This window comes from Magallana gigas, chromosome 10 (assembly GCF_963853765.1).
Source record: "Magallana gigas chromosome 10, xbMagGiga1.1, whole genome shotgun sequence".
NCBI lineage: Eukaryota > Metazoa > Mollusca > Bivalvia > Ostreida > Ostreidae > Magallana > Magallana gigas.
In genome coordinates this window covers 35370174-35386285 of record NC_088862.1, presented here as the reverse complement: position 1 = coordinate 35386285, position 16112 = coordinate 35370174, and positions in this window count along the sequence as shown.

Genomic DNA, 16112 nt, shown 5'->3' with positions numbered 1-16112 from the left:
AATACATGTAAAGATAAGTAAAAAAAACCCAGTAAACACCAAAACCTTTTTAATATAAATAACTTATAAACGGGGGTTTAGTTAATATTATATCCACAAGGTGTGATATAATTATGTTCCAAACCGAGGGTATATCATATGTACATGTATACATCATGTGCACATGCCACCGGTAATTGTTGTTGATAAAGTTTGTTATAAAAGTGATGGTATGAAAATTATGTTTACACATTAAACATTTACACTAGCATCATATTATAAGTTAATATGGTGAAAATGTATAATATACAATAATATTATAATTAATGCGTGCTGAAACAGCACCGTAATAATAAAAACCGGAAAATTACATTTAAGTATTTATTTACACATATAGTGTAAAGATGATAATGCCTTTAAAAAATTAAGATTCGTTTTTTCCTTGCTTTGAAAAGTTATGTTATGAAAACGTAAATACCGTTTTTAGCTCACCTGAGCTTAAAGCTCAAGTGAGCTATTCTGATCACATTTTGTCCGTCGTCTGTCTGTCCGTCTGTCTGTCCGTCTGTAAACTTTTTACATTTTGAACTTCTTTAAAACCGCTTATCCAATTTCAACCAAATTTGGCACAAAGCATCGTTATTGAAGGGCGAATATAAATTGCAGAAATAAAAGTCCAATCTGTATTCAAAGCGGAGAAAACCTTGAAACTGTAGAAAAAGGGGCTGCATTTTTAAAAATTTCTTCTCAAGAACTACTGAGTCCAATTCAACGTAGTTTAGCATAAATTATCCTTATAGGAAGGAAAACATAAATTGCAAAAATTAAGGGATAAATCTGTTTCAAATATGAGTAATTACGAAAATAATAATAAAGGAAAGGCGTGTTTCAATCAGTTTATTAGCTTTGAGTTCGGCATCCGGTAAAATGGGTAGGCAAGACTTGGTCTGGGCAAAACAAAAGATTGGCAGTTATTAATCTGTCAATCTTATTAAAATTTCAGGATATTGATGGACCAGTATATTTGTTTTCGCTGTAAATATTGCTGCAAAATAATGCGTATTTGCAGCCATGACATTATATGAAAAAGGGTCGATCTGACTATGACGAATTTGCTTGTTGTGCAACAGTTCGAGTATGAAGGGAACTTTTTGAAACATGCAAAATATATTGGTGCCGATTTTGTGAAGTAAATTGAGGCTAAATATTTCAATGCGTTGACAGTTTTCACACATGACCTTGTTGTTAGCTTGTTCTGATTTTTGTTTCGTTTTCATTATTTATGCTTTGTAACCTTGGAACTATCGTCTGTATTTCGTGATTTTTACGTATCAAATCAAACAGTGACTTCGGTAAATCAAACAGTTAACTGTTTACCTGCGCAAATTAAGCAAAATCTAATGTATCAAAAAAGTACTGAAATACAATTCATTCTATCAGTAATTCGGCATTATCTTTTGCGTAATGGTAGATTATTGCAATAGGTTTTGCTAAGATGCTCGGCGTTTTCTCGAGTTTATTCAGTTTAAATAGAGTTTGATACCGCTGACGGAAATATGTAGGTATATATACATGTATATATATGATTCATTTCGAAAAAAATAAATTGTGTTCATTATTTGTTATAGTGCATATTTCTTGTATTTAATTGTTTACAATTTCTATTTACTAACCATATTTGAGTGTTATGCTTCGAATTATAAGCAAGATACACAGATTTGCTCACAATTCTATGTTTGTACACAGATCTTAAAAACTAAAGATTAAAAAAGTAAAATAATTGTCAATATTTTTAAAGAAAATTTTCAAAGTCTGTTCTTCCAGAAACCAACTTTAACAGCTTATTGTATTGTAAACTTAACCTTTTTTTACTCCTACTGTACATGTGATCCTTGACTGTGTTTGTGTACATTTGTATAAACTGATTTTGAACCTCAAATACCAGTGAACTGGTCTTGAATGAATAAAAGAATTGAAAATCTTAGGCCATTCTTTTTTTCCATTTTAAATGCTGAATAGGAAATACCAAGTTAAAAATCTTAAGCGGAGTGTAATAAACTCACGTGAACAAAATATGACTCAAACCTAGGCGAACTGTGAGCTCTGTATCTTGCTTATAATTCTACGATTGACGCTGAAATTTTGGTTGAACATTAGAAATTCTATATGAATTAAAGTATGTTAAATACTTGTACAAACAAAATAAAAGAATGATATTCTGTATATACCCACTCTCTGGGGCCCCCTTTTTAAACAATAAATAATGTGAAATCTACATCAATTTTGATAGTTTTTCAGACACGAGTAAATAAAAACGACATCTTTAAAACAGTTTCCATAGTTCTGACACATTTCTGTTGCGGGGATAAAGTAATTATTGCTATTCCTAAGAAAATATCACAGCGGAAAAGCATCCTGGTTTGTATGCGAGGTAAAAAACAGTCATTTAATTAAAATGGAGAAGACAAATTAAATTTTTGAATGTTTTTAATTTGAGGAATTGAGCACATTGAGGTACAATTTTCTTTTTCACATTTATACATGTAGGATTTTAAAAATAAAAAACAATAACTCTTATATTTTTTTTAAAAATACAATAACTAGTAAGTAGTTGATGAAAAAATATGTACCTATATGCTTTCATATATTTTGATCGCTTTACAAAGTGTGTGTGTGTGGGTGGGGGGCAGAACGAAAATATAAGGAATTGGAAGTTAACAACTTAACAGTGTTCCCCTACCAAATGTTTAGTTTATATCTTGCGTAGGATTTTCTTATTCTGGTAAAACAGAGTATTTCATGAAGGTACAATGTCAAAGATTACGTGTTTGCAAAAATAAGTGTAAAATTCGAATACTTTACAATATTTATATTTTGTTATTCTAGGGACCATATGGCACAATATCTTTTGAAAGCCCATTGTTGCTCAGGTGAGCGATGTGGCCCCATGGGCCTCTTGTTCTATAGTAGTGACCCAAACAGTTTTCGATGATATAATATTTTTAAACTGAAAACCAAGAACTGTAATTCATTCTACATGTAAATTTATGCAATTAAATAATAAGGTATTGATTGTTACAAACTAAATAGAAGCCAACATCGGGTTATATAGAAACAATGCAAAACCTTACATTAATTCAATAGTCGATGATTTATATACTCACCAGACCTCAACAAATATGAGCTATGGTGCTAAGTGAGTCGATGCTTGCATTCAAAAGGTCCCGGTTCAGTTACCAATCTTAAGCATTTTTATAGCAAACACCAATTTTAGTACTCTCTATTCCTTAGAATCTTTGGATCTTGCGAAAGGATATACATTATTTACCTTTGTGTTTTTATTCGCAGATAAGGCTTCACATGGCCTTGCTATGCTAATGAAGGGATAATGATATATGCTGTCATGATACGTGCTCCGTTTCTCTATTTCCATACATGGAAAATATTCATGTAATAAATGTAAAAACAGCAGTTTTAGCAATAATAAAGTTGATTAAATGCTTCATGGAAACCACATAGGGTCAGTTAACTATGCAAAGGACACATACCTTTGATCGGACAACTTTGTAGATAAATATACAAAGAAATGTGCATGCACTCATATGTTGTTTCGTATATTCCTGAATTAGAGCTAATGGACTTTATCATTATTAAGAATTCGACATTCACAATGTCAAAGAAATAACAATGTATGCATCGTAAAATGACGTCAAATACGCTATCATTGAAAATTTAGTTATGAAGATTTTACACTAAAGCATTATTTGCATATTGTGCATTTGATTGTGAATTAGTGAAAATGCACTTTCTGCGTAAAATAATTAGAAAGAAGTAAGTTTTGAAACAAAATTTGATTAAAATAAGTTCAAGAAATTTGAACAATTATGTCAAGGTCATTTTTGCTCCATATGTTTATTTCACCATGGATCGGACTCAAATTAACCATGCATCGGACAGTTTACAGTGCATGATGTCTTCTAATAATAAGGAGATTATGTGCCCATTTCTTGAGATATACTTTAAATGTAAAGTAAAATAAATATTCAAAAAATAATTGATACAAACATTTTTATCAGACGCCTTAAAAATCGAGTTTTACGGACACATCCTATTTAGTTAAAAGTTCATGTATGAACTGGCACGATGAAGAAACCCTCATGATAAATATTTTTCTAAACAAAAACACTATAAAAAAATTCCTATATGCATATTTGAGGATTTACATTTAAAGAAATCTGAAAACCAATTGAATGAATTTATTCCTTCGAACCTTTGTATTTTTGCATTAAAATCAGAAAAAAGTTGTAATTTTTAATCTCTACTGTGTGTCCGATGCTTGGTAAATATGTCCGATCCATGGTGAAATAGTTCAACACTTTATTTATTTGCTTTATTTTCTACATTTCTTACAATTTCACAATTATTTCTCCAATAATTAAGCAAGGGGAAAACCTGTAACTTTTAAAACAACTTTTGTTTATATTTGGACGATATTTGATGCATGAACAAAGAGAAAAACCCAAAGGTGCCCGATGCATGGTGAAATCACCCTACATAGATTCACTTATATGTGTGTCTTTAAATTTACAACAACAAGAATATTTGAGGAATTTCTATAACACATATGTCGTATGTGCGTCCTAAAAGCGCTCTCCTCAGGCGCTGTATTTGATGCAAACAATTGTAGCTGGTGTTCTCGATGATAGTGATCTTTAGATGATTTATCAGGTTTGTAGAATAGATGTGCAGTGTATTTGTTGTGGACGTTTTTATTATGTTTTTATACAGTGGGTGAATTCCTTATCAATTTTTGGTGTTGTTTCCACAGGGCGAAAAACATTTTTAAGCAAGTCCTTAAAGGTGACTTAAAGGTGGTGTAAAGGTGGCTTAAGGCTTAAAGGATATACAATGTTTAAGCCACCTTTAACTTACCTTTAGGCTGAGCTTATAGGTCCTTAATGTCCAAACTTCTTTAAGTCACCTTTAAGACACCTTTAAGCATCTTTAAGTGGCATTTAAACTCCCTTTAAGTTGTCTTTACACCATCCTTAAGTTCCGTTTAAGTCAAAATTGATCGAGCTGAACAGATTCATCTTGAAAACATATATTGAATGCAAAGGATGGAAGGGGATGATCCGAGTGATGATATAATTTTCAAGGAAGGGGGGGGGGGTGTTCCAGGTGGTTTTAAATGACGCTTTATTAAACACAGATCGCTATCATCAACACCGCTCCAATGAACATAGATTGCTGTTGAAAAATTCTTTAATTTTTTTTTTGGTTCCGAAATTATTTTAGGGGTGAGCGTTGTCTCTGTATCTAAATCTACGCATGAAATTCTATTTAAAGTATGCATGTTTCCTATTATAAACTAAAAGGTGAAATATCTCTCTATCCCTCTCTCTCTCTCTCTTTCTCTCTCTCAGAATATGCAAGATATACACAGAAGGTTAGTCGTGTGCCCAGGTGCATTTCAGGGTTTTATAAAGCGTTGAAATCTTAGTATGTACGTGTATACGATTCGTCTTGTATATGAACGTTAATTTACATTTGTAATTCACTTTCAAAGTATCATTTCCTAACTCTGGGTTTTAGAAATATGTTACGTCTACAAATTAAAGATACAGTTATGTAAGAGTAAAATCTAGAGACTAATTAATTATTGTACCAGTGATCATAAATAGGGTTTAATCATTTAAATATATGTATAAGGTGAAATATGTCACATACCCGGCCTGGTACATCATACAATTTTATGTACACGTATATGTATACACTATTTGCAATTGCCACATGCCGTAAATACAGAATTGATAGTTTAAAAATCATGTATACAATTAAATATTTAAACATATTTCATTTCATTTGTTATTCTAGATCTGTTGTAAATGTATAATAATCAATATTATTAAAATTATACAAACTGTTACGGCGCCGTCATCATAAAAACCGGAAAATAGCGTAGAACTAATACCATAATAGTTTCAATGCATTTGATACAATATATAGATTCATCCTCTTTCTTGCATTTCATTTAGTTATGAATGCATGCATGTGATTTGTAAATTAAATATAATGGATTGTTACAAACTGAATGGAAGTCAAAATCTTTTCCAGTAAAAAATACACTCAAAACATTAATTCAATAGCCACTAATTTATAGGATATGAAAACCACATAAAGTATGTAAGTTGCTGTTGCGCAGAGGGAGTGGGGTGATGCTGGTAAACGAAGGGTTCCGGCTCCAATCCTCTTCTTAGGGGTTTTAACAGGATGAATCTCTGTCATTCAGTCAACTTAAATGTGACTGAAAGGTAACTGAAAGGTGACTGAATGGCATATCTATGCCATTCAGTCACATTTCCATACCATTCAGTTAACATTCAGTTGACTGAATGGCAGAGATTCATCCTGTGTATTGTGAATTTTTTTAAATTTTATTTTCTAGAACAAAAGCCGTTTTTAATACCTTTTCTATGATAAAGTTGATACCTTTTTGGTAAATTAAGCACACTATTAAATTAAAAGATTTTTTAATGGCTTACAGGTGGTTTAAAGGTAGTTTAAAGGTAGTTTAAAGGTGGCTTAAAGAAATTTGGACATTAAGGGCCAATAAGTTGTCGTTCAAGGTGGCTTAAAGATAGTCTTTAAGCTGCCTGGATCCGTCTTTACGTTTTTTCTAAGCCACATTTAAGCAACACATTTATCTTAAAGGTGGCTAAAATATCACCTTTATGCTACCTTTAAGCACCTTTAAGCTCTATTTAAGGATATCCTTAAGATTATCATTCATCCTGTATTCTCTCAAAATATTAGAGGGGGTTACGTTAAATTGTGAATCATTTTTACTAGAAAGTTTAATCTGTGCGATCAAATGAATATGTTTACAATGCTTTCCGATCAAATTTACACGACATTCAACCTTTTGTCATGACGTCATCAATGTGTAAATCTACCTAATACAAACTAATTTCTGAAAAAATTGTCTTCAGTGTTTTTTATTTGCTTGTGGTCTACGTTTCGTTTCTGAGATAATTGAATATGTACATGATAACCAAGATTTGTGAAAAAAAATGTCTTTAGTATATTTTATTTGTTTTTGGTCTACGTTTCGTTTCTTACATATTTGAATATGTACCTATTAATTAAGATTGTGATTTCACGAAATTACATGTAACTCAGATTCCATATGCTTCCTTAACACCCCCGCGCACCAATTTGTCAACGATTTTTTTGCTAAAGCGAATTTTAAATCACAACTTATAAAAGAAAAACATTATGTGAAGTCACGTAAATGTTATCCAGCATATTTATATATTTATATAGCGCCTTTTTCAATTTCATTCATAAACATGTTTAAAATCAAACAAAAGGTAAAACCATCAATATAAGCAGAAATTTGAAACTAATCATAGTTTATTTTCATGCTCACTCAAATGGATTTTTAAGCTGCTTTGTGTATTTTCCACCAAAAACTTTTTTTTTCTTATTTCCTCTATCCCAAACATATGGGTCTCATTCCTGAAAATTTAGAACTACATGATTTTGAAATGATCACAGTAATTAGAATTCATATAAGTGATATGCTCAATAAAACTGAAGTGCTAAATAATTAATACTGCCTGTATTCAATCTCCTGTTTTAAAAATCATACTGTCGGAATAATTTTTCTGAATTATGCTATTAGTTATGTGTAATTTAGTCATTTAAACAACTACAAAAAATTCGTTTCAACATGTATATCAAAAATGGTGTTTTGTTTGTATTTATATTTACATGTATATGCCTTCGTGTATAGTAATTGTAAAATTATAAGAACGGATTAATTTTCATTTCTATAAGTTTATTTCGACATGTTTTAAAACAATGATACATGTGTTGATTTATAACCAAATCTTTTGAATACTGTGACGGAATTGGTTTTATTTTTAGTTTTGCCAAAACGTAAGACAAACCTTTTCTTAAATACCATAGGGGAATGTTAATGATTTCCATTTATATGTCAGAACTACCAGATTGTTAGAGAACTGCATTGAATGCATCAATTCTGAATGTTACAGTATACTTGAAACTAAAGTAGGGATTATCAGCGGTCTATTGCCATTTATAAGTCCTGAATAAGTCATTTTGGAATATGTTACTGTGATCTCGCTGAGTTTGTGTTTTCTTGGATGTAAGACCTGCATAAGGCATTACCAGTAGAGCACAAACAAAGATGCGTATCTTATGCAATAGTGGAGGAAGCGCAAGGTTTACGCAGGAATTTTGATTATTACTTGGAAGCAGGGCAGCGGTGATTTATATATGCGGGAAATACCTGTCGAACACATTAAGTGGTTATCCAATCAATAAGAAATCGTTATAATTATTCTTGTGGTCAACAAAAAAGTTAAAAGGTCAACGGACCTGGTGCAAAGCTTGGGTGTAAGACATACTCCAGTGTTAAACTCATTCCTACAGAAGTTTGACAGCCACAATAGAGAGAATGTAGGGGACACTAAAAAGAATCGAAGGCGATACAGAGTCAACACCAACCACCAAAGTGGGACAGCGAAAGGTGACAAACCAAGAGTCTGGATATGCGACACAGAGGACTGAAAAACAGCCGGTCGGTATGTCAGAAGTCGTGTCCGCAGATGAGTACAGTGGTGCACGACCTAAAGTCAAACATCCAGCAGAAGGCAAACCAAAAAGCTTTGAACGTTTTGCCCTGGACGACATTGTGAGCGGCAAAATTTTTTGAATCGCCTTTGCCAAACAGTTCAACAGACATTCGCCGAACGGGACCAGCCTGGTCATTAAGCGAGCCACATATGATGGTACGTCTTCATAGCTTGACTTCAAGGCGCACTTTGAGGCTTGGGCTGTTGTAAATGGTTGGACGGAAGAAAGTAAAAGACTGTTTTGGCCGTGTCGTTACGTTGACATGCTCAGTGTTAGGGGACCTACCAAGTGATAAAGGTCAATATTACAGCACACTCGTCAGATCATTAGAGGAAAGATTATCTTCTCCAAATCAAACGGATATCTACCGTGTACAGCTGAAGAAACGCAGACAGAGAGCGTCAGAGTCATTATCGGGGCTACGACAGGCCATTAGAAGACAACAAGTTTGGCCTACGCATCAGTCCTCTTGAAGTACGTGAGACATTGGCCTAAGATTCGTTCATTGACGCCCTTACATATTCTGAAATGAAGATCCGCATTAAACAGTCACGTCTTCAAAATCTGTACGAAGAAATTCGCCTAGCTGTTAAGCTAGAGGCATACAATCGGTCGGAAAAGCAGAATCAGATATCAAAAGGTCATCTACGAGTCTCAAAAACAGAGCAAACAACTCCAGTGACAACAGCGGAAGCATGTGAGACATCAATGGAGGTATGGATGAAGTCAATGGAGACTAACATGAATGTCGTGATTAATGAAATTAAACAACTGAAGGTACGAGAATCCACGTGCACTCGTAAAAATGACGACAGAAAATGAAGTGACAGACAAGTGTTTTGCTATGGATGCAACAAGGAAGGTCACATTAAGCGTAACTGTCCAAATGTGAAAAAGCGGCCAGGTGAAAATGACCATAAGAATGCTAAGAAAGGCAGACCTGTTGGAAGTGTAATGTTCAACCAGTTTGTAGACCAAATGGATCTATTGGAGTAGGATCGTCATTGGAAGAAGCTGGTTTGTAAATCAAAGTTTAGGTGAATACATGCCAAATTTGTGCTCGACACCGGAGCAACACTCACATTGTAATCGCGCACACTGTATGAGACAATACAACAGGCGACCAGGGCAACATTGCAGAATTCAAAGCAACACATTTTAGCTGCAAATGGTGGTGAATTGTTTGTTTTGGGCAAAACAGACCTAACGTTGACCATCGATGACACGGTGTTCCACAACAATGCACTGGTAGACCAGATTAACTTTGACTGAATAATACGGTTCATGTTAGCAAATTCCTGTTCAGTTGACGTGAGTCAGAAGACGCTATTGTTAAAGCATAAAAGAATACCACTGCTGGTAGAGGGTTTGTTTTGGTTGCAATCGAATAACGGCAATCAAGCATACTTCCAAGAGCTGAACCATTAACCGTAGGACAAATTTTAATGGATGACTATCGTATTCTAACGAATACTTGTTTCGTTGAACCTTTTGCATCAATACCCCAAAAAGAAGGTTTTTTTCACTGCTACACCTATTGTTTCTCCCCAAAAGGCAGTTACTGTTCGATTACTAAATGTGGGGGAAGAAACCAAGATCATCTATCGAGGAACAGTAATTGGATAGAAGAGTGAGGACAGAGTGGTTGAATTACCTTAAGTAGACATGGTTGGACAAAACAAAAAGCTAAGACCTGATCTCGTGGAGATGCTAAATAAGACGGCAAGCCAATTGACACGAAAGCAAAAGAGAGAGGCATATACTGTCTTGGATGAGTACACTAGTTTGTTTGCTAAGTCAAAAAATTGGCGTAGCACAGAAGTAGCCCAATATTGTTACGGGAACAAATCAACAGATTACGATACCACCAAGAAGAGTGCCAGCCCACCTTACAAAGGAAATTGATAAACATTTGGATGATATGCTGGAAAGTAATTGGGCCATCTATTAGCTTATGGTTAGCACCAGTTGTGCTAGTTAAAATGAAGGACGCCGTAACGAAGAATTTCGTCCCGGTTGAAAATTGTTAAATTTTGGTTTTACATTTACCATGTAAATTGAAATTTTGATATTGTTCATTGTAAATTTCCTGGGTGGGTGCAAAAACAAAATTTACAATATGTCAATTTGTGATTTTTGTATTTGCAACCACTCAGTTTGTTAAAACTGTGATTATCTGAATTTTGTATTTACACCCATCCAGTCAATAAAAGTTTACAAACTGATGATACGCTAACATTTACTCTTTCATGAACACTGCTGTATTCACTTTATATCTTGATAGTTAATATCATTTTAGTGTTTTATTTGTGCCGTTATGATAACTTCGGATGTAACTAAATATAATCAAATAGATAATATTCTGTAGGCATAAACAACTTTGCTTCATGGAATCTGTAGCAAATAAGCAACCCATTTTATTTGTACAGAATTACGAAAAAACAATTTTGCTTAAAGTAGATCCAGTGTTCTGTGACGTCACACTTTTTTGTAAAACTTTGAATTCTTTAAAAATTGTGCAAGATAGTATTATTTATTTTATGTGGATGTAATTAGAATTATCGGTAGGTTAAAGATATTTTCGCACTTAATTTTATACTAAATTTCCAAATATTTATATATTTTATCTATGCAAAGGGGAAATAACTCTTTTTCTGACTTTTCTCTCAGTTGTATGTCTAAATGCTATAGTTTTTCTTATTCCAACGATTAATTCTAAAATATTTTTGTAATTTTAGTTTTCTGATAAAGTTGACATTAAAATTAAACAAGAAAAACAAATTTCTGCCTACAAAATTTTACTTTTAACAGAAAAAAATACATTTTTCTAATGCTAAAATATGCTTTAGTTTATGTTTATCTGGCATCTCAAAAAGTGTGATGACATGTATATTTTTTCTAACAATTGATGACATTTAAGTCTATTAAGTCGAAATCAGTTCGGTTTTTCAACTTTCCTCAGAGAATTTTACGAGTATGGAGCTACCTTAATAGTCTCCAAATTGTTTTGATTACAACACTTTTACATAAAATTAACAGTAAGTGTTTTCGTCAAATATAAATTGGTAAATTGTATTTTTTGATAAAAAATAACCTATGGTCATAAGCATATATTATTTCTTGTTTACAGAATATTATTGATATTGTGTATATAAGACAAGGGATACTTGGATAATGAACAATTCTCTGAACATGTACCATATATGACTGGAAGACATATTGTTGGTAGACATGTTCATTCACACCTACATTAACAAACATATCACCTTCATTTATACTTGCAGAGATACAAACATAAGAATGAGATTTTCATAATTCAGCCCAACTAAAAAAACCAGTAAATTAAAGGGACTGTATATGTTTTTAAGTGTTGACTTAAAGATGGATAAAGTTTATGAAAGTTTCGTTGGTGCATGAAGATTATTCCACATGTAAACGGAACAAAGCTATTGTAGTAAATAGTCCAATATAGTGTCGACATGAAAAAGACCATTCCACATAAAATTATATGCATGTGCAGTTGGAAAATATGATTGGACTAAATCTAACATGGATATTGGTGCTAAACCATTTAAAATCTTTTAGAAAAGAATTCGTTTATGTTTTCGTTGAGATTGTAAGGGTTTCAAATCAAGTTCACTATATAAAATGCAATTCAGAGTTTTCATGATAAGTTGCCTCACACAACATCAAAATATACAACGCCATGTGCCTGCTGAATAAAGCTGTGTTGAATTGACTGAATTCTAACGATAACGGTCAATATTTTTGAACACCGGGTAAATTTTCAACCCGGGTCAATATACTTCGTTATAACGGCTCATACCGCTTTTGTATTGACTATCGCAAATTAAATAACAATACCATAAAGGATGCATACCCTCTTTCCAATATTGACGAGTCACTGGACCAAACAAGTGGTAGTTTCTTGTTTTCTGCATTAGATTTCTGCTCGGGATATTGGCAGGTAGAAATGGACCAAGAGGACAAACCAAAGACCGCTTTTGCAATTCGTCGAGGGCTCTTCCAGTTTCATGTCATGTCGTTTGGTTTATGCTGCGCCCCAGCAACATTTGAACGCCTTATGGAAAGCATTTTTGCAGGCCTTCACTGGGACATATGTTTCGTCTAATTAGACGACATTATAATGAGAGGCAAGACATTTGAAGAAATGCTTTCAAACCTCAGGAAAGTATTTGACAGACTGAAAGGCGCTTGATTTAAGCTAAAGGCAAAGAAATGTTGTCTTTTTGCAAATAATGTTATATACCTTGGGCATGTGGTAGAACATTGGCCAGTCCATACGAATGTCAATGAAGTACGCTTTTTTCTTATGTATTTACTATCGAAGATTCATTAAAGATTTCTCCCCCATTTCCAAATGTGTGCACACTTTGACATAGAAAGGAACGGGTTTCAAATGGACATCTGATTTTCAATCAGCCTTTGATATCTTAAAATTTAGGCCAACCAATGCGCCAATACTTGACCATCAAGATTTCAACCACCAATTCATTTTTGACACAGATGCTGGCAATGAATCAATAGGCGCAGGCTTGTCCCAAAACATTAATGGAACAGAAACAGTCCTAGCATATGCAAGTCGGACCTTGACAAAGTGTGAACGCAGACCCAAAAAAGAACTACTTGCGGTTGTACACTTTGTGAAAAATTTCCGACACTACCTATGTGGAAAAGAGTTTATTGTGCGAACTAACCACAGCTTATCGAAATGGCTTTTCCAATTCAACAATCCTGAGAGACGGCTTCGTCGCTGATTGGAAATCCTGAGTGCCTACAAATTTCAAACAGCACAGACCGGGAGCTCAACATAAGAATGCAGATGCATTAAGTCGTATCCAATGTCGCCTGTGTGGTTTTCAGTCAGACTGGGACAAAGACGAAATTATACCTCCAAGTGACATAAGAACAATAAGCGAGAACTAAGTAAAAGCCATAGACAGAGACGATCCAAGTTCTTCTCTTAAAGTAAACCAAGATGAGGACATTGATGTTCCTTTGATCTGGGTAAAAGAGAGTACAAGACCGACTTTAGCAAGATCACAGGGCGTGGATATGTTCTTCAGCCATTATGGTCACATTGGAATAGGCTGACCGTTCAAAATACTCTATAGACAATTTGAAGAGGATGACGAAAAAAAAAACCCACCTACAAACATAGTGCCAATCAGCCAAAGACGAACTGTGTTAGAGTTTTGTCATGATTTGAATACAGCTGCCCATCTTGGTGAAAGCAAAACACTTGCTCAGATAAAGCAAAACTTTTACTGGCCTGGATTACAAGCCGATGTACGCTAGTATATTGCTGGATGTGAAAAATGCCGTAAAAGGAAAAGTCATCAACTAAAACAGAAGGCACCCATGGAAATAGTCATGGGCAGGGTTGCTACTGATACTGATATATTGGGCGAATTGCCAACTACTTAAAAGAAAACATATTTTGGTCTTTGACTACTTTACGAAGAGAACCGAATGTTTTCCGATCAAGCCAAAACAGTGGCAAAGTTTATTGTTTATTGTTGAGGAAGTGTTTGTCCGATACGGCTTATCATTTATAGTGCACTCTGACCAAAGACCCCAAAAAGACGTTAGTAACAATTTTGAGCGCATATGTGAATGACCATCATTCAGATTGGGATGAACATCTGTCATGTGGAATGATGGCTTGATAACGAATGAATGCTTAGAAGAGAAGTGTCAACACCATTTGACATAATGTACGAGATTCCAATATCAGTCAAATACATACCAAGAGACAATGGGAAAGAAAACACGGAAACTGTTCACACTTTTGTACGTGAAACATGAAGACAGCAATGGTGCGGCTGAAAAGGTACCATGACCAAAAGTTGCCTCAGCTGACTGTTGAACCAGGATCCCAGGTTTATGTGTTCTTTCCCATTCGAAAAGCAGGCAAATCTCCGAAATTCATAAGGTCCTTATAAGATACTGTCGAAGCTTACAGACTTGACGTACAAAGCTGAGTGTGGACCAAGAGGAAGGCAACAAGTGATACGTGTTGACAGAATGCGTCAAAAGTATTCTCAGACATTCAGGTGAAGCTTTTGATGAAGAAAGAAGTGCACCCAAAAATGGTCCAGAGTCTTTGGACATTGAAAAATTTAATGTAGAGCAGGATGAACAAAGCGATCGACCAGATGATGAAGATGGTGGCATGCTTCAGAGAAGCAGACGCAAACCTCAGTGGATGGAAGACTATGATATGTACTAGTAAAAGCAATTGCTAAGTTGTTTGTCATTTTTTTATATAATGATTCACATATGCGGGGCGCATATTTTCCTAAGAGGAGGGTAATGTGACGGAATTGGTTTTAATTTAGGTTTTGCCAAAACGTAAGACAAACCTTTTCTTAAACACCATTGGGAATGTTAATGATTTCTATTTATATGTCAGAATCGTTATAGAACAGCGTTGTATGCATCAATTCTGATTTCTACGGTATACTTGAAAATAAAGCAGAGATTAACAGACAAACCTTTTTAAACACCATTGGGAATGTTAATGATTTCTATTTATGCAGTAACCAAAACACAAATGATGCATAACTATTTATTTCCTATTTAGAGTTTCTAAGAGAGCATGCGAGCGAGTCATCATAACCATTATGTCCCTTTTTGAAAAGAAAAGAAACGAAACCAGAAACACCATATTTAAGTTTTCATTTGCATATGGTACTGATGAAATATATTTAAAATAAATGCTGATTAGGTGCTAGAATGACATGTCGCTTATAAACAACTGCTTAGTAATGCAAACGTAAACAAAATTGCATTGCTAAAAATACTAGTTTCACAAATCACTAGTTTCACAAATTACCGGGTATTTTAATGTTTACTGTATTTTAATTTTTAATGTCGTAAGTGCTACGGTTTTTTTCCCTTCCATCTCAATGATACTGTGTCGTCTGTATGATAAAAGATCGTCTAGAACACCGAAAATTCAATTTTGATGTAAGTATATACATGTACATCATATTTGAAATATAAAAATACTCAAAACACGCATACAACGCTTTCACTAACTGCGTACGTTACGCTGATATGCCAGCAATGCCATGTAAGAACAAAAAGTAAAAAGTTATAGCTAATTTGCTCGTTTAATCATGTTAATGTTTCACAATTCGTATACATTTGATTTTTCCGTTTCGTACTCAACTAAAGCCGAATGAATACAATGCTATAACTGATAGACATCCATATGGATATTAATAAGATAGCAACATGTTGATAATCATTCATTGGATATAAATAAAAGATACAAAGTAAATCGTTTCTGGCCACTCTATGTCCTTTTTAAGCGATAAACGTGATGGTATTTTCCATTCCGTTCCGTTTTCCGTTCCGTTTTCCGTTCTGCGTTTTAGCAACACCCATACATACATGTCTGTGTTTTCCGTATGCAGAAAAGGATAAGTTAAGATCAGCTA